Consider the following 26005-nt stretch of genomic DNA (forward strand, 5'->3'; position numbering starts at 1 on the left):
GTTTCACTATGGCTACATATTTTATTCTGCAAATTACCAATATCCCACATACTAAGTTATACATGTCTAGGAGAAAAGCCTCACGTGCAGAACCTTCAGAGTTAATGAGAAAATAAATACCAGAAAGTTCCACCTACACACACATCCTTTTTAAAAAAAATGCCCCACCCTAGTAGCTATTACTTCAACAAAGTAGATCCCAACATACTGAGATTTGCTCAGGGTTATATATTGCCCTCTACCTACCACTCTTTCCTGTAAGGACACACAAAGACATGTTGCTCATAAGAAGCTTATGAGCTGGTTAGGAATCTTATGCAAAGGATAGAAACATGCTGCATCATACATAAAGCTACAGATAAATGCATACATGCAATACTGGAAGTAAGTCATCTGTCTTTAAAGTGAAAGAATTTAGAAAGGTGTTCAGAGGGGATACAGTTAGGAAAACATTTGATAGCAAAGATCTGACCTGGTTTTTAAGAAGGACTCAGATTATGTCTGACAAAATCATGAAGCATTGTCTATAAAGCATCTTTGTTTGTGTTTGGCAAAGAAATCACTGTTGGAAAGTTGCTCTGAAGGACTAAAGGGACCAGGCTCTCTGACCTCCAGCTTGACCTGGGAAGAGAACCTTAGAGAGTGAGGAGGCCAGATTCTGAGCACAGAGTTTGTTCTGTTACTCACACTTGTTTCCTGCTTTGTCTTTATTGGGCCATGTCTGAGTCCTAGAAAAACACAGGCTTAAAAAGTGCTACATATATGTTGACTATGCTAGCAATAGCAACACTAGAGAGACTGAGAGAAATATAAGAGAAATCAAGCAACTGAAAGAGTTGCTTCCCTAAAGGACTGTCAGACATTGAAGACGTAAGCAGCATTACCGGGGGACTCCTCTAGTCAACTGCTATGTAAAGGGGGAAAGCACATTCTTTCCTGCTTTGCCCCAGACCCTCCTCTGCCCTGGTGTCAGGAGGACCCTAGTTGACAACACTTTTATGGAGCAAAGACGTACCTGATGGGAAACTAAAGCACTGAGTGGAGTCTGGTGACACCCAGTGGGAGACTAGGGAACCTGGGGGACAGAAGCCAGACAGCCTGGCTGGAATACACTCCTTGTGAACACTGTGACACCTAGATAAGTCCTGAACACCTTGGGACAGTACCAGGGCAGAGTGGGTTTTTAAGAGGCCTTAAGCAAGGTCCAAGAGTCAAAAAAGAGATTTGTAGTTTTACTGATTTTATGACCCCATTACTTCCTCAGATTTCTAAAGTCTAGGAAGAAAATCAAATTATAAAAGCAAGATTAAATTTTCATATTTCCAGTTGTGTTTATGTTTTTGGTTTGAGCCTTATAATTGACAGAGATTAAATGTAAAAATTATTTTTTTCTTATCTATTTTTTTACAAGCTTTCTCTCATACATACTCACCTCCATTCACACAAGCACACACATCTCTTTCCAATAAAAGAAACCCATTCTGAATATTTATTCTTTAATTGTAGGAAATGGGTAGCTACTCAATTGCTTTCTATAATGTTCATCAGTATTTTATGTAGTTTTACCTTCCAGCCCCCTTTGGAATGTAAACATGAGTATGGGTGCCAAAGATGATACTTCTAAGAGATCATTAAATCCTGGTTTAATTCACTTTAGACAAAATGGGAAATGTCTTGTATTTTATTACCTTTAGCTTCTCACACTGAAAACAATCCCTAAAGAATGTGCTGCCTGAAATGTTTTTGCTGCCTAAGGCAACTGTCTGCTTTGACTGTATGATAGAATCGACCTCGGTGATATTTGCTGAAGTTCAAATATTTGGTATTTCTTCAATGAAACTACACTGCAATGTGCCTCAAGGGAAACTTGTAAGACAGAGAAGGGACAGATAAGAAAGCTGATCACCTAACACACATGTTTGGTCTACTTTGCCCTCCAGTCTATTTCTGTGTTTTGGTCAAATGAAAGTGTATTGATAAATACATTAAAAAAAAAAACTAGATGGATCATAGAGTAAAAAATTTTAAATGATAGAGCAAAATAACCTTGAAGACAATGTGGATACATAGAGTCAATGGCTACATATGAAATATTGAGTCTGGGAATATTTACACAATATGTCTAAGACATAAATGAAAAGTTAAAATAAGAATTTACAAAGGAAAAAGAAGTGAGAGAGAGGACTATAGAAATAAATAGAAAAAAATTCTAAGAGCCAAAACATTTTTGAAAGGTAAATCACAGACTGGAAATGGCAGACAAAATGTTATCATCATTATGTCTCTAAGTCAAGGAAAAAAACATGCTAAAACTTTATTTTCTTTTAAACTAAAGGTATGACTACTCTATAGAAAAATATTAGTGCCCCCAAACAAAGCTGCCTCCTTCATAATTGAAGAAATATAAAGTAAAACAACCTATACATTTAGAATTCTCTTTGAAAAGATAATATTCAAACTTTGTAAGAGTGTGGGAAAAGGGACATGTATACATTGTTACTGGAATAAAAATTAGTACTGTTACCAAAAGCAAGTTCATGTGCTTGAAGCACAGTGGGGCCAAACAAACTGAAACGTTGGCATCTGGAGCAACAAAAGGTTTACTGCAGGGCTGGGCAAGGAGAACAGGTGGCTTATGCTTCCAAGGCCCCAAAACTCCCTGAAGATGTCAACTGAGCATTTTTAAAGACAGGCTGAGGGAGGGGGCATCCCAGGGTGTGTGATCAGCTCGACCACAATTCTCTTGATTGGTTGATGGTAGTCAATCCTTAGGCACCAGAAGGTCTGGGGGATACGTGCTCGTGATCATTAAGTAGCTAATTTCTTCCATTGGGTGGTGTTTTTTAGCATCTGAAAATCCCAGGAAATATGCATGAGATACTATTATCTGGGTACTTCAGAGAGGAGCTACAGCAGAGGATATGGGGGAGGGGTCCTTCTACGTTACAGTTCCCCCCTTTTCTTTGATACTCCTCAATCTTGAGAACAGGTGTGGGACAAGAAGGGTAGTGATATTTTGGATAGAGAGGTTAATCATAAACTTGGAGAAGAAAATCAGTTTCAGTCTCTAATCCTGTTTCATCCTCACCCAGATCTTTCAGGGCAGGGGGTGACAACCACTCTGGCTACTTTCTGCTGAAACAGGGATTATTCTTACCTCGATTTAGGGAATTGTACAGATTTTTCCATCTTTTTCCCTTTTGACTATAAATCTTCCAATAGAAAGCATAGATGATCAAATATCTGCCCCTCTCTGCTGGAGTGGTGGCTACTGCCCCAGGTTTAGATCACATCCCTCAGTGCTAGGCCTCCTTTATACTTGCCTTGTTTTCCATGTTGGGGGAAAACTCATCAGATACTATGAACAGGTTCAGAGGCATGTTAATAGGGAACACTTTACAGGCTATACATTTTATCATTTATACCCAATTGTTACACAAGCATCATACATGTGCTTTTAGCAACAGACTTAAAGAAAACATTGTTATACATCATGAGTAGTTACACTCTGTGACAACTCCATTAGAGAATTCTCCTTCTATTATAAACATTGGGAGCAATATTGATAGGGTGACAAACATTTGGTAAACAGTTCAATTAGAAAACATAGATTAAAAGCCAGTAATACTTTAGACAACCAAAAAATTATAACCATATTCATCAGTTCACTCAATCCTGTGCAATCAATCCCTTTTACTAACAGTTTTATGAAATCAGAGGTTTTTTTTGACTTCCAAAATATCCTACCCAGCTCAGCAGTACAAGCCAGAAGAAACCCGTACTTGTCAAAATGTCCTTTTTACAAATCCTCCTGAAGACGAAACAGTCCCACAAAGCAGCAACTTAACTACCCATGAATGAAAGAACCCAAAAGGCAAGATAGAAGGTTCAATTACAACGTTTGCGGCATAGAAGCTTAACCAAGTTGCTGTGACACACGACATTCCAAGATAACAACCAAAACCATGATTGATGGCACCATACCAGGACATATCCAAACCACAGAAGCCCCACATAATCTCTCGAATGTCCACAGCATTCACTTATACTGTCTCATCTGAGGATAATCACTCATTTGACAATTCAGCATACCAACCAATCCTAGTTAGTTTAACATGTTTCTCTGAGATGCCTCAGGAGCCCCCTGAAGCATCGCAAAGTCAGCTGAAGTCAAAAGAACTTAGTTAGAATTTGATAGAAAGTTTGTCAAAAATATCAAAAAGTTTCACACAACCTGTTATCAGAAGCATTCTAAGTAACAGAGAAGAACCAAATTTAGTCCTGCACCAACCTAATTTTTTTAATAACAAAAGCCATTTACCAAATTAAGTTTAATCTAATCTCAGCCTGACCATGCACAGAACTTCCTTTTTAGGGCTCCCTTTCCACAAACTTTCCACAACTTTCTGTATCCATATTAGTTTGTCCCCCCTCTAGAAACTGGCTCTAGGACCAAATCACTTTCTTTCCCCTTAACAAAATGCAATTCCATTTCTTATACCCCTTTTTAAACAAAACATTTACACTACTTTTCTCCTATATACTGAAATGTTTCCCCCATTACTTTTAGTACCTTTAATTACATATTTAAATTAAAACCCCCAATTCTTAAAAATCTTAATTTCTAGTAAATGTTTCAGTATCTTATTTTATTTGGGAATGACCTAGTTATTCAGTTATTCGATAAACTTCCATCATTTCACTTAACTTAGCAAACGCTAATATTTCAAGTTACCAAATATCTGTAGAGATCATTTTAAAGTAGACACTTCTAAAACATAATTTATTTCTAAAGAGTTCACCCAAAGCTCTTATATTTGCATTTAATTCACTTATAAGAATTTTATCGTACCATTTTCTTTCTGTTGACAAACTCTGCAACAGAAACAACGTAAACTTATTGACCTTTAGTAAACCAAGGTACAGTAAAAGACAGGTCTGTATTGATTATACCAACAAGCTTATGCTAGCTTCAATAACAGGCATAAACTCAATGCTGAATATTTCCTAGTCACATGAACCTGAAATTTGTCCTATCTAGCTTCCTTTATACTTAGAAGTATTTAAGTTTTAAGCACTTACTTGTAAGTCAATTAAATGGAGTTCATTTATAAGTCAATTTTTTACATAAAGATAGACAGAACCAGAGATCTCACAGTTTTTCCATTTGCGTTTTTAAAAAAACCCTCTTTTCCCTCGAGAGCGCACATCATCTACATCTCAAAGGCACAGGAGGAGAAATGCAAACTCCTCCTCTAAGTGCTTTCACAAGACCGACCATCTTGGCTACTTTCAGGGTTTTTTTTTGTTTTTTTTTTTTTTTTTTTTTTCTCAGTTCCCTAATACCCATTTCAGTTTATAAAGAAATAACAGTAATAGACAATAATGCATATATATCATTCACTCCCATTTACATGCATCACTTTCAGCAAAACCTGTAAGAGAGAATAGGATCTGGATTCAGGTACTGGCGCATCCGCGCACAAGAGCATGATAAAAGCTCAAGTAATTGCAAAAGGCCCGCTTTGATATAATAGAGCCATTAAAGGCCATTGTTCTCCAGATCTCAGGAGATTTGAGCTCTGATCCCACTGAGCCTACAGTGTTACAATAAAAATATATCATTTTCTTCCATTTATGGGAGCGTAGCTGAAGATCTCCCAGTTTTGCAAAATATACCCTAAGGGGACTATAAGATGGAGCAGAGCTCAGATCATTCATAATCATTTACAACCAATGTTATCAAATATCAAGCAAACAACAATTCAAAACGATCTCTCAGTGTCACAGTTCCCTAGTCCCCAAGAGGGAGGTTCCCAATCAATACCCCATCAGAGGTGAAGCTGAATGAATGACCAAGGTGAGAAAGGGAAAATTCCAACCAGTGCTCCACTGCCGCAGGTAAAGCCAGCACAATAGGGAAGGATACCCTGGTGTCACCGCATGTGAGCCCTGTTACTCAGCAAAGACGCTTCAGCCGGCCAATCCAAGCACTGATACACACACACAGAAATACAAACAGCAAACATGGTCCCACAAACGAAAGATCAAACCCAAAAAATTCCAGTTCCGTTCCTAGACGGAGGCCTCCAGTGGCCTGGCTGCTCAAAGAGAATGGACCCAGAGCGGCTCCCAATGAGCCCAGAATGCAGTGAGCCCAGGTGGAGCAGGCAGAATTTTCCCACCCTGCGTAAGCCCGGGTGGCTCATTCCAAAACCATACACACAAAAGTGTAAACAACAAATAAACTACGGTTGCACCAACAGTCAGAAGAGGTGTCGTCTGAAAATTCTACTTCCACTCCCAGATGGAGGCCTCCACACAGATAGGCCCACCTCTCAAAAGACCCAGAGTGGCGTTTCGAGCCCAGAGCGGCTCACTTCTCACAGGGAAGGAGCCCAGAGGGAGAGGAGAGAATTCCCAGCTGGCTCGAGCTGGAGTGACTCACCCCCAGGCGACACTGAATGTGGACCACAGCTCCAGAAGCTTCTCCGCTCCAAACCGCCTCGCACCAGAGCGGCCGGCGCCTCGCAGAGTTCCTTCCGGTTCCGGTTCCTGGAGTGAAGTGAGTTCGGGCAGCTGCTGGGGCCCCGGGAAGGGGCCGCTCCTCACAGGCACAAACTCCTAGGCCGGCTTCCCAGAATTGTTACCAAACACATTTGCCGCGGCCAAAGTCAAGAGTTTGGAGAAGAGAAAGGTTTGTTGCCTGGTGGAGCAAGAACAGGTGGCACGTGCACAAAAAGCCCTCAAACTCCCCCAAGGGTTCAGCTGAGCATCTTTAAAGGCCAGCTGAGGGAGGGGCGGCCCAGGGCGTGTGATCAGCTGTGCACAGTTCTCTGGTTGATAATGACCAATCCTTAGGTGCCAGGAGGTCTGGGGGATACGTTCTCATGATCATCAAGTAGTTAATTTTGTCCACTGGTGGTGGTTTTCATGAATTACTATTTCATGGGAACTCAAGAGGGGAGATACAGCAGAGGATACGGGGGAAGGGCCTGTCCTGAGAAGGCCTCATTGGGTCCTGCTTGGTTACAGTACCACTTCTGCAAGAAACAGAAAAAAAATGCTTAAACCTCTTATTACAAAATTCTACATTTGTGAATCTCTTATAAACCCCAAATGGGGACAATAACCATCATGAAACATTAAGTAAAAAAAGCTGGATACACAACAATACCTGTCTTATCTGTTGTATGATTTCAATTTTGTAGTAAAAATGGAAAAAAATATAGCAATATTAACAATGGTTACCAGTATGAAAGTCTATTTTAAATCAAGATAGCAATGAAAGAATTAAAATTATAGGGTTCTATGTATGTACACTATACCAGTGAATACATGTGTATCTATATGTATCTCTACAATATCATACAAATATATATTAATTCATTAATGAAAACAGTACTACCTACATAAGACCTCCTATGTGGCTGGTATCATTTTTGATGGGTGATATTTAGGGAATAAATTTTTCTTCTAGTTTTCTTGTTGAGTAAAGAATGTAGCCTTCTCCAAGCAAATTGGAAGGTCCACATTGATATAAATACCATATAAAGAATCTCTTTCTCTATTGAGGTGAGTTTAGATAGCATTAATTTAGGATATTACTGTATTTACTGTACTATTTTCTGAATTAAGATTAGGCCCTTAAAGTTTATATATAAATCAGTGAGAGAAACAGTGAACACTCCGTAAGTTAGTATTTGTAGAATTAGAAGAAAATTGATTACTAGCAGCTGATCAGCTGCTGCAGATCACTGAGAAAGTCTATTAAAAATGGTCTTTTGTGACTTTAATCATAGCTTTAATGATTTTTTTTTTTTTTTTGCACTTTCTCTTACTGTGCTAAACCTTGTGATGGATTCTTAGCGCGAGTTACTTGGCAGCATCTGACAAGTAGGTCACTTTCTCCTCCATGACGTATTTTCTCTCCTTAGTTCCTACCCACCACTCCTACCAGGTTTACTACCTTCCTCACTGGGTGCTCCTTCTCTGTTCCTTTTGGTTTCTCATCCTCCTCGCTCAGACCTCTCAGCGGCAGTGTGACCTGGGGATTAGTCTGGGTCTTCATCTCTATCCATACTCACCCCCTTGGTAATCTCTTCTAGTCTGGTGGTTCCATGTACCTTTACATACAAATGATTCCCCAATTTATAGACTTTAAATCCACATTCACCTATCAAACAGTCTTGGAAATACAAAGGATATCCACTTGGATATGTAAGAGACGTCTTAGACTTAACACGTGCCTAACAAAAACCATGATCATCTGTTCCCTACTAACTCCCGCCCTAAGGGGGAAAAAATGCTTCTCCTGCAATCTTCTTCCTCCCAGTTAACGACACCTCCATTCTTCCAGTTGCTTAGACCAAAAATTTTAGTCTTCCTTGACTTCTTTTTTACTCTCACATTTTACATACAATTTATCAGGAAATAGGCTCTACTCTCAAAAGATATTTAACCACCCCTCACAGCCCGTATTGTTACCACTCCTGTTTGAGCTATCCATGCTCTTCACCGGGAGTACAGCACGCACCTCTTATGGGGTCTGTTTTTACTTTGTACATGACAGTCTGTTCTCACCACAGCAACACGAATGATTCTTGACCGTCCTTATGAAGACTGCAAGGCTCAGGATCTGGATCTCTGTTACCTCTCTGACCGCTTTGTCTGCTACTCTCCCACTGGCTCGTGCTGCTTGAAGCACAGCGGCTTCTTTTCTTGTTCCTTGAAAATGCCAGCCACCCCTTTGCCTTGAGGGCTTTGCACTTTCTGAAAGTTCCCCCTGCCCAAATACTTTCTTCCTCAAGATGTCTGCATGGCCAACTCCCTTGTTCCTTCAAGGCTTTTTTCAAATGTGTCACCTTCTTAGGTGAACCACTGTATTTAAATTACAACCACTCAAACTGAAGTCCTGCTCCCTCCCCCCACTCTATATTTTCATGTGATACCTTTATCTTCCTAGAATACTTTATCATTTACTTATTTATCATATTTGGTGCTTATTTGCTTATTATCTGGACTTTCTGCTAAGCAGAAGCTCCACAAAGTCAGGATTTTTTTTTTTGTTTACTTGCATATTCTAGCATAGAAGAGTGCCTGCCATGTAGCAGGTACCCAAGAAATATCTACAGAGTGAATTAAATGAACTCAAAAACTATAAGCTCCGTGAAGCAGTGATCACATCTATGTTGGGTCCTGAGAGCCGAGCTCACTGTTTAACACTTAGTGGACTACATGAATATTTGCTGGATGAATGGATGAGAATGAAAAGTAGATTTATCAACATGGCACATGTGGCCTTTGTTCATAAGCCCATAGTTTATGACAGCATATATTTTTCTTCGTTGTTCAAAATTAGGAACATTTATAACGCTTTATAAGCTACACAAAGGTAATTCTAGTATTCAGTGAACTCCCATAGGTCATAACCATAGATGAGGAGATGGTGTGGTGATAATCACCTGATGCTGCAAATGATACTGTTAAAATGACCTGATCCAAATGCCGCCACCATTCTCAGGAAGCAGAATGACCTCCTGTTGGCTATCTTTTAAGTAATCAAATTCTTTCTAGTAGATCTCAGTAGTTGTTCTTAACTTTTGTGCAGGTTTCTCCACTTTTATTTTGAAAATTTAATAACCAGCATGCATTCTCTAATTGTAAACTGACGTTGCTCAGAAGATTTAAAACTTTACAGACAGTCACTCAGGTAAGTACCCTGAACATTTTCTCCCTGTGGTTCATTGGGATAACGAGTAAAGTGGTGGTGACAGTGCCCCACTTTCTACTCAGGGACTTTACCAACAGTAGATTCTGACTCACCTGCTTTATTTAGATTATTAAAAACACATACTTTACACATGTTTTGGGGACTCTTATGTAGAAATTTTCTAGTTCACAATTAAGTTTCAAGAGACTTAGCCCTCACTGAACTGGAAAACAGTTTGATGCCGTTTGAAGGAGGGTTGCTGATTTCACCCACTGCAGCTCCATGGTGGTGTTCACCTGCCTGCTTGGTCATGAGAACTTACGAGTAGCAGTCAAGGTGATGGGGACACAGAGTGAGGCCATAACCAATGTGATTTCCCAGGATGAAGCAGAGACTGACAACCTGGCAAGGCTGACTCAGAGTTTGGCAATTTTCTTATCACTTGATTCCTCTTGCTCTGAAAAGTTTCATGGATATTTCAGCCCCATTGATTATTTCTTTGTCTCTGCTCCCCAGCCATGTGCTCCTTCCCTAGCTCTACATATTTGGTTTAATGTAGTCAAGATCAAGACAAACAATTTTGCTAATAGAGTTTCTAGTAGCAAGAATGCGATAAACATGCTTGAACTCAATGAGTCAGAATCATTCTTTGGTGCGCACAATATTTCTCATTTAAACTCATTTACACTGTCTTAACAAAATCCCAGCAAGAACTAGACCTCTAGGCCTTTTTAAGAGAGTGAGACAATCTCAAATGCTGGCAAAAGAGATGAATAAGCAGTTGGAATTTCTTTTATGTAGACAACCAGGTCAAAGCAGCCCTGTGCAGGAAAACGGTTTATGTCTTGGTTTTGTAAACTAAATTCTGTGATTACGGTGAAAATCCAGCTTTGAACAAGAGGGTTTTTTTTTTTTTAAGGGCATGTCCAGCTGGAGCCAGACAAATCTGAAATAGATCCCAGCTGTTTAGATTATCTCAACCCAAGAACAACTAAATACTGCCGCAGAAAGGACTCTCAGTAGTAAATTCTGGTTTAAAGTTGTAGGGAGAAAGAAAGCCAAATCCTTCAAGACCTCGCCCACTCAACAGTAGCTTAGAAAGGGTAGTAAGAGGAAGAGATTAATTCTCACTTGTGGTTTTAACTGGCCCAACCATCATAAGTTTCTTGATGTCTCAAATTGTTCCAAGCACAGGCATGAGTATTTGCTACATGTGAGTATTTCCAAGCTGGAAAGGCTAGCCCTTTTTCAGGAGATTTAGAAATCTGCCGATTTGGGGATAACTGTTTCATGGATTCCTTGAATAATCATAATTGTTTGTGGATTGTGCATTTTTTCTTACATTTAGTTTTTATGCCTTCTTATCAATGCAACCAGGTATAGATATTTCTAAAGATAAAGACCCATTTCATTACACACCACCACAAAGCAAGTACTATTTCAAGTATAAAAAAGTACTTTTCACAATAATCATCACTATATTGCTAATTAATTTGGTAGTATTCTAAGTTATATACTTTGTTACTAGTAAAACGAATGTACGTATCAATCTCTGAAAATTATATTGAATAATTTTATCCTCTAGGTAAATAAATCTCCTCAGTTTTACTCTGTGCCCTGCACTATCTTCCAACAGCACAAATATTTTAAAATTATATTTATATTCCATTTTATATGTATGGTGTAGTATATTCTCTCTTAATACTCACATATTTATAAATTATGCACTTGAATTTGACTCTCATTTCAACACCTGAAATATGTTGAAACACATTTCAAGTATAAATATTTAGTCTCTCAAGAAGAAATAGATTTATTTTCCTTTAGCGTACATGCATAGTATGTATGTTACATTGGACATTCTTGTCTGTGGAGACTTAACAAGCCTATCCAATAATATTTTGTATAAAGATAAATGGTAATTCTGATTGGACAGCAGTTCAGAACCAGAGCCAAAATTCACTTCCCCCACTGAAGTTATGTCATATTACCGTTAAACAATTCTCTTGAACTATAAATGTGTGTATTTGTGTGTGTGTATGTGTGATGAAACTATGCAGTTGAATATACTTCCTTAAAATAAGGCCACAGGGAGTTAATTGGTGAAGGACGTATTTTCAACCTTAAACAAGTTGTAAGTTGGGTGACATCTACTATTTATAACAGATGAAAACCAGAAGAGAATTTTTTCTGTTCTAACCTCTGATGACTAGATAAGCTCAGTTTCTTTAAAAGCTGTGCTTAATATTTAAACTGAATCTTATTTAAAAAGATAGTCTAGGATGAAATGATAAAAAACACTCCAGATGCAATCTTCCAGATATGACAATATAAACTTAATTTCTTGAAGAATAAATTTAGGCAATATGCCAGATTTTGTAAGTCAAATGCTTTCAGATGATAACTAGTAAGTTTCTCATAACACATAATGTTCAGTTTGTAACACCCAAATTCTTTATTCACACATGCACAGTCTTCACAGTTACATGGGAATATAAACTATTATTTTTAGAAAATAAAAGCTTTAAAATTTGAAGATAAAAATAAGCCTTCTGTTTCCCAGGGCAGAGGAAATGATCCAAAAGTTTTACCTTCAGTTCTCAGAAACATACTGAAAGCAGTTAACCAAGACCAGTATTAAAAGAGAATAAATGAGTGTATAGTTTGGGGTATACTGAGTTTATGATGTCTGTATTGGTAAAGGAGTTTTTCCTAACCTTAAAGAACTAATAACTTACCTTGCAGGGTATAGTTCAGTGGTAGAATGGGTGCTTAGCATGCGTGAGGTCCTGGGTTCAATCCCAAGTACCTCCATAAATAAATAAATAAATAAATAAATAAATAAATAAATAAATAAATAAATAAATAAATAAATAAATAAATAAATAAACCTAATTACCTCTCCCCCTAAATTTTTTTTTAAATAAATAAAAATAAACTACCTTGAGGGAATACTAATATTTAAGAAGGTGGTAAATGCAGAAAAATAGAACACAAAGGATACTGAGAAGAAGGAATAACTAAATGCAGTAGGGAGATCACCAGTGGAATGATATCTCAGAAGCCAAGAGAAGTTGAATCCTTAAGAATGAGTGACTATTTAACAATGGCAAAGACTAAGGAATGGTGAAATAAGATTAAAGCTTAAACACCACTTGGATTAGCTCAACCAAAGGTCATCTATAAACAGTTTGGAAAAGAGACTGAAATGGAAGTCATATGAGAGTAGGTGGATGAGTGAACAGGATGTGAGAAAGTGGGACCAGCAGTGTCGACAGCTCCTTTCTTAAAGGATGAGATACAAGCAAGAGGAATATTAAGCAAGGTTAAAGGAGGTGTTTGCTAGTTTATTTTTAGTATAGAAGATACTTGAGTACATTTGAGTCCATTGATAAACTGAGGGGAAGAAGGCAGTAGAAAGAGGATAAATGAAGCTCTACATAGAAGGCAGAGGCAGATCCTAAGGAGGCCAGAGTTGGAGAGATGGTCCTAAGACCATCAGCACTCCCCAGCCCTTCCCACCCTGCTTCATTTCTCTTCTCTCTGTGGCATTGGTTACCTTCTATAATACTATATAATTGATGTATTTGTTATATTTATCATTTGTCTTTTCCACCTCTCCACCCTCAGTCTCCTATGTGACCTCTTCATTTCCTGTTATTCCTGCTTATCTGTTAAATATAAGTGTCCTCCCAAGGCTTTTTAAAGTTCACACAGGCAGAGATCTTTTTTGTTTATTCATTCCTTTCAAGCACCTACAACATGGTGCACACAACAAATCTTATTGAATAAAAAGATGTTAGATTGTAGTATTTAAAAATTGTTAGGATTTGCTTGAAAGTTTTTATTCTTTTATCTGCATAGTAGGAATATTTAAGCTGCAGTTCATGAAGAAAGTAAGGTCAAGGGAGATTTCCTATATCCTGAAGGTTAGACATTCACTACATAGATCAGAGGTTATTTATGGAAGCCCATGAGCCCCACTGAAGTTCATGATTTGTCTATCCCACATAATAATTTATTTTTCTTTTTAATTCGCCAGCATCATTTAAACATTAGATTTAACGCAACAGTTCAGTCAAGTTCAGACATGTGTCTTGTCCTGGAAAGCAGGAGAATGTGACAATACTTGACTCACATCTCAGCATAACAACCACCACCTGCATCTGATTTGAGGTTGTCCCCTCACCACCACCACCACCACCACCACCACCACCACTACCACCCAGGACATAGGGTCACAAGATAAAGCATGTGATCTTCATTTGCCAAAGTCCTACTTGTTCATTGTGGTATCCTTAACCTTTAAGTCCACTGCCAATTGCCATTCATTATTGAACTTGAGTTATTGTTTTGTATAGTACAATCGCTTCATGTTGCCTGGCCTTTTTAGGCAAATATGTAGGCAATCCATGATATTGATAGTACTCAACTAACAAGTAATCTGTGTTCCAGTGGGGATTTCTTTTATCCTTAGAAATAAACTCCTCACCAGGGCTGCTTATGTCCTACGTGACCTGGCTGCATCCGTCCTCTGACTCCCTTCACAACTCTCCACTTGGCTTCAATGTGCTCCAATTTTCTGTCCTCAGTGGCACTCCTCATGTTTCTTAAATATGTCAAGCTTCTTCCAGCCTCTATGTCTCTATATTTTCAGTTTCCTTTACTATGATTTCTTTTCTTCAGATAATCAGCATGGCTGGCTCCTAATTTTGCCACCCATGCAAATGTTAGTTAAGAAGCAGAAACTTCCCTCAAAACCATACAAGTTGTTCTGAAATGTGAATGCATCTCAGCCCTCTCTTAAGATGTCCAACAAGCAACTTGCATGAAAGGTTTACTCAAGGCAAAGGGGACAATTTTCTAGGGGCAGGATTAATTTAAACTTCTAGTCAGAATCAAGTGACAAAGACGGTATGGAGAATAGACTGGAATTCCAAAGCTAGATCCCACTTTGAAAAATGTGCACACTATTAGGTTTACTAGATTTTTAAACCCTATTAACGCAAATGCAAGGGTGCCCATTCAATGGATCTAGCCAGTAGACATATCTTGAATACCATTTATTTCCTTGAAGAAAAATTATTCCTTGCATATTATATGCTGATTAAAAACTTTCTGGTATTGATTGGGGTTACAATTGGTGCCCTTCTTATGTAGGTTTTCCATTAGGGTCCTTTAAATGCTAACTCACTCCCTGGAGTGTGAGTTCTGACAGATATACTTGAAATATTAATAAGCCATCCCTAAGGGGTAGATAAAATTAACACATCTTCATTCCTGTACATGTGCACTCATACATATCACATACTCCATTCTGATGCGTTTTAAGGTACATCACAGGAAACATAATAATTAGGAATCAATCATTCATACATAGAGTAAATAATGAGATTCCTCTCCTCCATTCCCCTCCCCACACCTTACCAATCCTGAGTGCACTGATGTAAAAATAAAAAGTTGGTTTACTATGGGACTATGAGTGACTAGTTTACTCCCTTATTCTTTCCATGGAACTCATAGGATTTGAAGAAGCTGTTTCTGGCATCTCCCATTTTAACCTGAAATGTATTTGGTCACAGAAACACAGCCAGTCTTGAGTTGGCTTAAAATGAAACTGTTGGGTCTGCGTGTCTGGATCTTTATGGGTTAAATAGGCATCGCAGGCTTCCCCGAATAACTAACTATCATGAAACCCAAACCAAGTTCTTCCCAGTTTTCTCTTCCTGCTTCTTGGAATAGATTTACTGCACCCAGGTGTAAATAGCAATGTAGAATTTACTGACAATTTCAAGATAAACTGAGGAGATGGTTTAATAGCAAATATTCTGTTTGAGAGGTAAAGTCTCTTAAAATCCTCACAGGCCATCTCTCTCCTTTCCAGTCTCTTCCTCTCTCCCGTGGTCCAGCAGACGATCTCTCTTCCTCTTCCCTTCCCTCAGATGCTGCCCTGCTCCTGCTGATTCCTTCCCTTCTCTCCCCAAAGCACAAGCGTTTCTTCTCTTTCACGTGCATAATAACCCTACCATTTTTTCGGAATCCTCAATGCCAATTGACAGCACAGGCCCAGAAGCCCCAGCATCCACTATGAATGAGTTTATCAAAACAACAAATCTAGGTCTTTTCCTTTGGAGGATTTGTATGTCAGTCACCTTGAAAAATGAAACAAGATTTCCCAGGTTTTACATCTGTCCTTATAAAAAAACAGATTGAGTTCTAAACACCTTACAAGTATATTTTTGGAAGACAATCTCTTCTTAATTTGGAGACTTCCTGAATACTAGAAATAGAAAAAAATGCTCATTAATTTTGGATTTTCTTCAAATATGATGGTTATGGCTTCTCACGATGATAGTTGGTATGTAACAAAAAGGTACAAGCTGTTCTGTCTCAACACACACTCATCTACATTTATTTGTATACAGGGTATTCACCTAAGAACAAATATCTAAAAATAATTGGATGATCATATTAAGTGCCCTAAAATAACTTTGTAAAAAAGAAAACATGAAAAATTCGATTCTGGTAATGGACTTGAACAGATGTAATCTGTCTTGCTACATTGTTTTGGCGATTACATTTTCTGGAAAAGAAAAAAACAGGACTGAGGTCATTTTCAGTTTTGCAATAATATCGGTGAAGGAAGTAGTTCAGGAGGTGTTGAAATTCCTAGGACATTTCCATAATTTATGGGAAAAGTACTTCAGAATATTTGAAATCAGTACAGCCATAGAAAAATATCTGCCTTATTCTTAAATAGCACCAGCCCTACGAATGGGCAGAAAACAGAGGAATCTAAATATCTAAATATTACAGTGTAAGGAGCAGTACAAAGTCCTAATTTCCTACATCATCTCTATCTATAATTGTCTTTCTTGACACCTGGATTACAATTGCCATTACTTAAAACTTTCTTTGGACTGTGAGAAAAAAAGCCATATTGTTAAAATGATATTTCAAGGGAATGAGGAAAATCTTCAATTAGGAATACATTGTGACTAGAAGAGTGAGATCTTGGCCCAACGGAATAAGAAATTGGATGTCACGGTGGGAAAGGAATCACAGTTGACCCTTGAGCAACATGGGTTTGAACTGTTCAGTTCCACTTACACGTGGATTTTTAGCAATAAATATGTACGACCGTTGTTGAAACCAAGTTTGTGTGCTCGATGCACAGTGAAGCAAAACAAAGCAAACCTTCAGCGTTTGGAACAAAGAAAGGATTACCTATTGCAGGGCCAAGCAAGGAGAACAGGGATGGTTCATGCTCAAAAGACCCAAACTCCCCAATGGGCTTCAGGGAAGAAGCTTTTATAGGCAAGACTTGGGAAGAGGTGTGCAGGGTGTGTGACTTTCCTCTGATTGGCTTGTGGTGAGGTAAAAAGGCGGTATTCCAGGAATCTCAATCGTCAGCCTTCTGGTTCCAGCCAGTCTGGGGTCCACCTGTCTGCTTAGCCTGAAGTTACCATCCTTCACCTGGGTGGGGGCCTTAGTTCCTGCAGAACTCAGAGACTTGGATCAAATTGTTATGCGCATCCCCTGAGAAGGAACCAGGCCCAGGCCCCATGGATGCACTATTGTTTCTTTCTGCATTCCCTCACTCTCCTAATTAGTAACTATTTGAATCTGCCCTAGACCAGGCAGGGTCTAGGAGGCTGAAAGCCTTTATCTACGAGCAAGAAACAGGGACAAGGAAAGGCTTTTACACTCGGTTTCACTACTGTACTACACCATCTGTGATTGGTTGAATCCACAGATGCAGAACTGCAAATATAGAGGGCAGCCTATAAAGTTATATGTCATTTTTGACTGTGTGTGTGTAGTGGGGGTGTTGGCGTCTCTAATGTCTGTGTTGTTCAAAGGTCAACTGTAGATTCAAATTCAGGAATTTTGGGTTCTGGTGCCAGTTCTGATATTGACTTGCCAAGGCATCTTGGGCAACTCATTTAATTATTGGTAGACACAATTTCTCCAACTGTGAAATGGGAATGATAGCAGTAGCCCTTCCCACTTTAAAAGTGTTGTGTTAGTAATAGAATGATATTTTTGTTTTTTGCCTTGAAATTTTGAAAACTGCTATAATAATTCATTGTTACTACAAAGAGGATGATAGAATTATAATAAGGAAAATAATAGGGGCAGCAGAAGGGAGCCCCGCGGCAGGTTAGTCAGGGTTAATTATAAACACTGGTTATATAGAGTGAAGACATAAAGGAAGGAAAGAGGGTGAAACATCCAAAGTAATCCTCCAGTCCAAGGAGGGTTGGATGCCCCATGGGGAGTTCAGGGTCAACCATGCTTAACCTTCCCTTTTACCTTGAATTGGCTGTGATCATAATACAAGGATAAATTAGGTGAGTGGGAAAATACCGATGAACGACTACAACAAAATATACGGCATCAGGAACGATAGGTCCTGTCTACTTGTATTTTCAAAACCAAACTGAAATAATGATAAGGAGGAAGCTCAAGAACTAATTTATTGGGGGATTTTTAAAGTTTTTCTTTGCTATACTTTCCTAGAATCATCAGGAGATTGCTTTTAATGTGCTAGATAGCTTGTGTGTCAATATGTGGCATGTCTTCTCCACAATTTACTGAAGTAAATGTTTAATCTGCAAAACCTGACAAATTTTAAGTGTTATAAAACCTAAGTTGTGACAATTCTGGGGAAAACACTTCTTTTAGAATCACTCAAACTCTGTCATCTGGTTGTTTACAAAGCCATACAGTGAGAGCTGACCATAAATGCTCAGAGCTCGGTAGTAATAAAATTCAGGAACCAAAGCATGAAAACAGTTGTGATGATTCAGCCCCCTTGACCTGCAAGTCTGACATTCATCCTTCAAAAAGTGCCTTGCCCTTGGGGAGACAATTACTGCCTTTGTAAAAAACATTCTAAACATTCTGTATTACTTTAGTTCCAATCATTAGTCTCAGGTTTAGATTTAACTCGAAGGACATTCCTGAGACATAATGGAACATTTCCCATCTTTGGTTCTCAGCTCATCATAAGTTTCATTCAAAGACGGTGGCATGGCAAGGGGTGAGGAATACCCTAGTAGCCTTTTGTTTTCCCTTCCTGTCTTTCATCCCAAAATGTGATTCCTGGGAAGATAGGAAAAAAGCAGAATAGATATTCAGCACACTGAGTTTCATATGTCAAAACCCAAATCTAATTAGCTTAGGCAAAAGGGAAATATACTGAAAGAGTGCTTGGTTACTTCATATTATTAAGGGAAAACAAACTACTAGGAAAGGAAGGAAAGGAAGTGGCTGAGCCTCAGGGGAGAGACAGAATCAAAGGTCAGCATCACGTCCTTTATACTGCCTGTCAGCTTCATCCTCCCCACAGTTCCCTGCAGACCAGCTGTCTCCTTAAGTAGGAGACATAGCCATCAAGAACAAACAAGTGTAATATCTTACATCATCTAGAAATGAAAACCTCTCTTATAATGGCTTGGTTGCAGATAGCAAGGTCATGGGGAAAGGATTATGACTGGCCGACCACGGGTCAGGTACCTCTGGTCTTGATATAATGGTCAGAGGGCAGGGTAATATAAGAACTAGGCAGTGCAGATTGATGCCCTGTGTTTTGAGTGAGAAGAAGAGTGGATTCTGAAGGAAAGTGAGTGGGGAGAAGAATCATTCCTTATAAACAGAGGAGGGTAGAGAGTATTGCAGAAAAGAATAAATGATAGATAGCTCACTAAATAGAGAGCAAACCAGGAGTATCTGGGGGATTATGTTACTTGCTGTGAAATAAATCTTTCCTAGGAACTTAGAAAACTATACCTCTTATTTCTACCCACTTCTAATTATGTTCCAGTAGTACTGTTGAACTTCCAGAACATGCAAACTCCGATTGTAAAAAATGATTGTGTTCAGAAAAGTGACTTGTAAGTGATTTGGATCTGAGAATACATAGAATCAATGCTACTTGTGGTGTTTTTTTCCAAGTCAGTTTATAGGAACAGAATCCATGATATCGCCTTAATTATTATACTAACAGTCCATTTCAATCTCACCAAACATCCGTTAGAGCAGTTTTCTAAAGAGTCCAGTTTCCATATCCTGTGGAATATATTATACCTCTTAGTGGTTTTGCACGGACATCAGGCAACCAGGTTGTGGTTGGGTAAGAGATGGCAGGGAAGGGAACTCTGCTGGGACTCCCAGGCACTAGCAACATATTCATTCTCTGTGTTTGGTGTGACACAAGGCAGAGAATATGGAATAAAAGTCTAAAAACCTGTGTTCTGTGGTGAGTGACTGCTAATTGTTGTGGGACTTCAGAAAACCTTGGTTTTCACATCTTAATATGATGATGGTGATGGTGGAAATGGTGGTGGTATGTGTGTGCATGTACGTGTGTTGGAAGGCAATTGGATTCCTGTTTGAACTCAATATTTCCTTTTTAAGTTCTTTCAACCCTAAAAGTCATGCTTCTCTGATTGAGGAAAAGCACTTTCCCACAGCACTATAGCTTAAGGGAAAGCAGCTTTCTTGGCTAATTGTTTGTGAGGAGGACTAGAAGGGACCAGAGCAGGAACACAGGCTAGTCTCCTTCTGTGTCCATTGGTTTATACGGCTTCCTTACCAAAGGCTTCTGGAGGACAAGGTGGGGGGGTGGTGGCCATGCTCCTGTATTAACAGGTGCCCTGTATTAACAAATAAAGGAATACCCAAACAAGATTGCAAATATTATGGAATTGTCAAGATTTTCATTTGATACAACATTTACAATATGATATAATTGAACTATTCATAATTATAATATTTATAAAAAAGAATAATTCATGGTATGATCCAGGTAGGATGGTCCAGTAGTCAGATATATGTATGCAATTTTATGAGGTACTTCAAAAGAATATTGTCAATAAATATATCCATAAGTATGTCAATAAATATATCTATTATTTTGTATATGAACTCATTTGAAGAAAATATCAGAAGTCTAATTCATGGCCAGTTTTACTTAAAAGGCTCCAGCTAAATGACTTTTCTGGCACCTTCTGTAAGAGGCCCTGTTCCCTTCTATTAGCAAGTTGGAGACTGTTTCTAGTTAGTGCATCTGAAATAACAGTGCTGTTCATTCTCAATAATTTCATCTTATTCCCCAAAATATGATCATTACCCAATCTGTTATATATATATATATATATATATATATATATATATATATATATATATATATATTTTTCCCCCTCAGAGTAGTTTCTATTACTAGCAGGAAAAATGAAAGGGTAAATATCTAAGAATAGCTAAGAAAATATCTAAGAAAAGGTAACTAGAGTAGGTGCACAGTAAGTTTTGGAAACAAATTGAAATGATTCCAGATCGTTTGGGATGTGCCAAGCTATTAACATACTTCAAGGAATTGTTCCTCTGAAGCTGTAGGTTTAAATGAAATTCAACACGGGTTTTTGAAAATCATTACATTAATTTTTATGAATAATTTTAGAAAATTTCTAATAGAAAGGTGATTATAAATGTCTTTAAATTGAATGCATAGTATGTATACTGGAAGTATGATTGTTTTTCCTTTCAAGAGAAGAATCTGGAAACTCCAAAAGCAATGATTTTAGAGCAATTAATTTATAATGTCTGAGGAGGTCAGGGTGTTCTAATATTGGTATTAAAAAAATATTCCAGGTAAGTGATACTCATGTATTGAGAAACTAAGTAAATTAGGTAAGTAAACACATATTTTCCTAGTTATTACATTTGAATATTATAGGGTAGAAATATCATAAAATTATTATTTTAAGCAAAGAAATTAAATTTTTTCTTTCTCATGTAAACAACATAAAATTACTACTCACTATAGAATTTGAGTATATAACTGCTCCTTTGCATCAAGTATTCTTAATAAAATCAAAATTTTAAAAGAAATAATGAGAAATAAAAGAAAGGAGTTTGTTAAAGAAGTAGATAAAGTAAAAAAATAAAAGAAGTAGAAAAAAGAGAGAGATTGTGATTTTACACATGGGAGACAAGTAAAACAGACCAACTGTAGGGCAGCAAATCGAAGAAAGTAGGTCGGTGAGCCCCCGGGTAATGCGATGAATTGCTATTATTTAAAGGGATGGTCAGAGGGTAAACCTGCCTGTGAGCAAGAATACCTATGAAAACAATGGTAAATCTGAACAAAAAAGCAGGGTCAAAGCAGAACAGTTGCAAAGCTGAGTGTAAACTGCATGTCCTTGGGTCAGGCAGAGGATGGAACAGCCGAACAATCTCCTCATTCAGAAGCTTCTTGGAGGCCAGCAAGCTGTGCAATGAGAAGCAAACTGGGCTGAGGCCCTCCATGGAGGAAGGGGCAGGAAACAGCCTCAGGATATGGAGAGAGCTGAGCTGACTTTGAGACTGCATGTAACTATCAACTCATCAGGATTAGCACTTTCCAATAAAAAGAAAATTTTAAGTAACAGGAGAATCACTGAAGAGACCAAAATACTTAATCAAATCCATTTATACTACTTAGACCATGAAAGCCATGTACCCAATAGGATTAACTAACCGTGGTCATCAGAGCCACAATATATGCTGGGGAAAATACCATTTCGCCTTTCTGTCTTTAAGATTTACTGCACATTTTCTTGGACTAGGTGAAATTTCAGAATCATAATTGCTCACTGAGTCTAGATTGGTGATCTGTAATAGTATAGGAGACTGAGAAGAACAAGCTAACTCCAGGCCAAAAACAATCTACGTTTGCTATTTATCATAGGAAATGTGGCTTAAATTAATTGGACAGAAGTTCATCTGAAAAAAAAAATTGGCTAGGTTGAAAATTATTTATACTTTGAATAGGAAATGTTTTTAATGAAAGTGGCAGTCTGTTTTGTCCTCTCTTAATTTTCCTCTATGCTAAACAGTCCAGTTTCATATACAATTCTTCTGGAAAAAGATTTCATAAAACTGCTTTTATGAAGCATAAAACCCAATTACCTCCTTCAATGGAACTCTTGAAATGCAGAGCCCAGAATCCAGCAGCATAATCCAGAAAGGTCTGTCCAACAAATGACTAGAGAGAAGTTCCCTCTCTTAAACTGCTGACTCTGATGTTAGAGATGCCACCGACACTGCCAAGAGGTCTGTTCCTACAAACAGGCGACTCTACTGGGTCACGTTGAAATTGTGGTCACTTGAACTCCTGACTATAATCGATCTAGGGTGCCCTCATTCTCTATCTTTTAGAACCAAAATAATCTTTCTAAAACCAAAACTCCCTTTGACCTCTACCTTAATTGCTTAGTTCATCTTTCCACCTCTTTGGAATACTAGTTTTGTCAACTTTTCTTCCAAGTTTCACGTCATCTACAAATGTAGTAAATCTGCCGTTTTCCTCTCCGAATTAATTGATAAACATATTGACCGGAAGGTTGCCAAATATAAGCCTCCCTCCATGGATTCGTTATTCATAATTCTTCACTCAGTCACTTCACAACTTCATGCACCTCACATTTAACCTTCTGATCTACAGAGTGGAGAAGAGTATAAGTATTATGTTCTGTATTGGGGCAACATGTTTTTTTTTCTTTCACTCAGTCTATTTTCTTTTCCTCAAATTCTATTTTCTTCATTCCTTCATGTATCCATATTGCATATCCTAGTCTTATATATGGTTCCTTTTCCTGTGTGTTCATTTTGCTGTGGGGAAAAGAACCTTCGTTGCATTTTTTGGGGTCCCTCTGCCTCCTGCTCACATGCTGTGCTGGCTATGTCTTTCCTGCTCTAGGAGGCCCTTTGGGAATCAGCCCCCAGGCAGGTGAAGTGTTTTCCTACGTGCTCATTAGCACTCGGCAGAAGAGGAGGCTCAGAGAATTTTATCAACACTCCCAGACCAAGTTGCTTTCCTCCACCTCCAGAATTAATCAGATATGGAATGAGGGTCAAAGCAAATTTAAATACAAATCATATGTGTATTGGGGGATAGGAGGAGGCAGATGGGGGAAAGTTATTAGACAGTCATCACAGACTTCACCCTTCATTTTCAGCCATGATTGCATCTATAACCAAATGAACACTACTGATAGAAGAAAAAAAAATTCAAAACACAAATTAACCTACCATGCATTATCCAGTGGAAAGATGACATTGGTGTAAGCTGCTTTGGGAATCAAAGAATCTGTGGTTCTGCAGAGAGGATCTGCAGAATACTCTGTGACTATATGCCATCAACTCCTGCCTCATCAAAATCTTTCACCTGGAGGGAAGGTGTAGCTCAGTGGTAGAATGCGTGCCTAGCATGCACAACATCCTGGGTTCAATCCCCAGTACTTCCATCAAAATAAATAAATAAATAACCCAGTTACCTCCCCCACAAAAAGAAATTAAAAAAAAAAAAACTTTCACCTGGAAATAGTTAATGTCACACTCAAATAAGGCTGAGAAAGGCACATTCCAAGGTTTGCCCAAGTGAGTGATTTTAATTTAAAGAAGACTTTCTTGTGTATTTGTGCCCATTATTATTATAAAATAAATTAAATAAGTGGACCTATAATCAAGTATGGGAAATGGCTGATTAATGGTTTAGTACGTTGGACATTTTGGTTACCATTTTCAAAAAAATGACCCCCTCATATAGACAAATCATTGTTGGCATTAAGTTAACCCTAATTTAAAGAAAATTGTTTGAACACAACTTCATAACTCTGTAGTTACCTTGAGGATAAAAGGGATGAGCCCTGGAGAGAGTAGAACCCTTGCAAACGCAGGGTGGTGCAGACAGTTTCAGCTCAGGAAGGAGCAGCAGGCGGCTGAATGATCACTGTGCTTTAATGTTTTAGAGGGAATGCCAAGATGGTTTGAACCAGGTTCATAAGTACTGTAAGCCTACGATGAATCATAGAGATTGATCTAGGTTAGCGTCCAAAAAACTAAAGGTAAAAATATGTTGGGGGTCTCCTGACAATGGAACTTTATGCTTCATTCACTCATTTAGTCAGTCTTGTCAGTCAGGTCAGTGTATATTGAGGGGCTATGATGTTTCAGAACTTCTCTTAGAATTTCACTATCCTTTTAACCTTGAACAAGTCAGTTATCTTCTTGGAGTCTAAATTTCACCATCCAGGTATTTATCTCATGGAGTTATTGTGAGGTTTAGTGACTCAGGTATGTAAGACTCTAGCAGAGTGACTGAATGATCATTGAACTCCCTTTCCTCCTCCTTAGCATTTAGACCTCTTTCCCCCCATATAATCTATAACAATGTGAAGTAAGTTCCATTTGTTAATAACAAAGGTCTCTCTGCGGACTTGGGTCAATAGGAATTGTGAGTGCTGTGTTTGCAGGTGAAATTAAAGTATTTAAATATTATTAAAACGGATCAAATATTTTTGCAAGATAATCCACCAAGCCCAGGGTTGTCATCTTTTGCCAAGTAGTACTCTGAGGCTTGTTGACTGCAGTACATGCAAATCTACTCTTTTTGTTTTATGGTGCTTTTTTTTTTTTAAGTTTCTTTGTTTCACAGTAAACATGAGCAGTGACTTGCTTTCATTTATCAATTCCAACTGCAATGATTTTTGGTAATACTTAGAAAAACCTCTTAGCCAATTTTCTAAAGTGGCTTTTCCATGTTAAAAATTATTCTATGCACAGTGTCATCTGGTATGATGAATAGACCCAAGTGAAATGAAAGATAATTGTGTAGATTGAGTATGGTTGTAGTAGTTGCTTTCTGATTTACACTGCAAATTTGAGTTTATTTTGGAAAAAAACTGAATATACATTGTTGTGGAACTGCCAAAGACATATACCAGAGTGTCACCTCATTAATTCCATGAACCATTTATGCAGTCAATATAAGCACCTATTTCTTGTCACGCTCCGCTCTGTGCCTGGGACCCCAAAGTCAAACTACATAATCCTGACATCAGCAAGTTTGTCGTAGTGAGAAAGATATGTAAACAAATACAGTTCTATAAAGTAATTGTTACAGGAGAAAAGAATCCAAGAGCAGTGGAGAAATATGAGAAATACCTAGCTAAGTCTATTTGGGGGTGAGGGAAGCCTTCACAGAGGAGGCAAGCTGAGATCAGAAGGATGAGTGGGTGGTTATCAGGGCAGTGAGGAGGGAGAAGCTCTTTGGCTGGGAGAATAGACTGAGCAAAGCATGGAGTGAGGGAGCCTGGAGTGAGCTGTAATGTGGAGGAGTAGGCTAGTATTGTTAAAGCAGAAATTACTAGGAAAGGGGCAAGCAGGGAAAGCAGGGAAGGCTGGTGGTAATGAGGCCAGATAGGTAGGGAGAGGCCAGATCATATAGCAGGTAAAGATGTGCCAATT

General features: G+C 38.3%; 1 protein-coding gene and 1 long non-coding RNA gene across 2 annotated transcripts in view; one reads left to right on the forward strand and one right to left on the reverse strand.

Annotated features, from left to right (window-relative positions):
* Positions 1 to 26005, forward strand: part of PPP1R1C (protein phosphatase 1 regulatory inhibitor subunit 1C) — a 107098-nt gene that overhangs the window by 80032 nt on the left and 1061 nt on the right. The gene's annotated exons all lie outside the window — the stretch shown is intronic.
* LOC116663693 lies at positions 10232 to 25090 on the reverse strand. Its single transcript, XR_004319974.1, has 3 exons — positions 24829 to 25090; positions 21950 to 21955; positions 10232 to 10243 (listed from the first exon to the last, which is right to left on the reverse strand). It is a non-coding gene; the product is annotated as an uncharacterized LOC116663693 (long non-coding RNA).

The sequence above is a fragment of the Camelus ferus genome, chromosome 5 (genome assembly GCF_009834535.1).
Source record: "Camelus ferus isolate YT-003-E chromosome 5, BCGSAC_Cfer_1.0, whole genome shotgun sequence".
Classification (NCBI taxonomy): Eukaryota; Metazoa; Chordata; class Mammalia; order Artiodactyla; family Camelidae; genus Camelus; species Camelus ferus.